This window comes from Pteropus medius, unplaced genomic scaffold, assembly GCF_902729225.1.
Source record: "Pteropus medius unplaced genomic scaffold, Ma_sr-lr_union100, whole genome shotgun sequence".
Taxonomy (NCBI): domain Eukaryota; kingdom Metazoa; phylum Chordata; class Mammalia; order Chiroptera; family Pteropodidae; genus Pteropus; species Pteropus medius.
In genome coordinates, this window is record NW_024352787.1 from 12,872,941 (window position 1) to 12,874,381 (window position 1,441).

A 1,441-nucleotide genomic window follows, 5' to 3' on the forward strand; every position below is an offset into this window, starting at 1 on the left:
GTATCTCCTTGTACCCTGACATCAAGAGAGAGATGGTAAAACGATACAGCAAATTCCATTTAAGTTCCACCCAGTGATGGTTGCAGGCCATGAGATGAGTTAAGAGACACAAGTCTCCTTTTTACTCTGTCTGTTTCAGTCCCATGTCCATATGCCTCTCATAATGTGCTCATCTTGTGGCAAGTATGATTCTAGTGTTTGTTAGTTAAGTATAAATGGCTCCTAAATGCAAATGTATTACCTTGGGCTTAAGTGAATAAACAGAAATTAATTCCTATAGCCACTATTAACTCATTAGAATCGCTGTACAAGTTACTAAAAAGCTCCTCTCTTGCATCTTGGTGAACAGATCAGTCTAGATCTGTTCCCACTCATCACTCTGGAGACCTTGTGTGGACAAGGCACAGCTTCCACCACCAAATACAGTAGCCCTGTATGCCTGTGTGCTAGCGGAAGAACTGGTTATGTTGGACTTAGTGGGAAACCATTCAGAGGTTCATAGGAAGATAAAATAAAATGCTGAACTTTAGATAGCCCCCAAACCACAGAATAACCTTAAAAATCAATCTGGTCTTCTCATGTTAGGTTATGAAAAGGAACTCGTCAGGTGTTTCGATGTGATACCAACACATTTCAACAGAAGTCCAAGTCCAGGCATTAGGCTCATTGACTGATGATTGAATTTTCCTTTTCTTATGAAAATACCTCTCTTAGTGTTCAAAATCAGATCAAATGGTAAAAAGCACTGCCTCTCCTTCCTTCCTGCTTCAGATCCACTTCCATTCTGGCATCCTTTCTCTCGCTTGCCAAGGTCCCACTATGTCTGCTTCACTCACTTACTCATGGGCAACCACACTGCACACATTAAAGTTTCTCCCCACCCTGCTTCGAAATGGGTATGTTAATTGTGTGACTCAGTTGTGAAATAGGTAGTACAGACTTAGAATTTTCTTACTCTGGGTCTTTTACTCCTTTGTTGGTTCTCTCTCCCCCATTTCAAAGTTCCAAGAACTTTTTACTTGGAAGCAACCCCACTCCCCACAAAGGATTTTTTTTTCAATTATTTATATCTGATCTGAATCTCCATTCAACAATAAATCTTTGCATTAAATACATAGGGTTTGCTTTGTGGTACTTTGGTGTGGTTATGGTACAATTGTGTGATTACCATTTTTAACCCAGAGTGGGTGTGGCTAGACACCACTGCTACATTCTCATCTTTCTCAACTTAGAGAAATTAAAGGACTCATTTCTATCAAGCACTAACCTAGTGCTTGCCATTAAGTATACTGATTGGTCATATGCCAAGCACTGTGTGGGGTACTTTATATATGCTGTTCACATTATCTCCATTTTAAAATAAGAGTCTAAACCTGTTTCTTCTTCTCAATGTTACTATTTCCTTTCTTCTCTTTTGTACATAGACTTTTTTCAGGTTTGT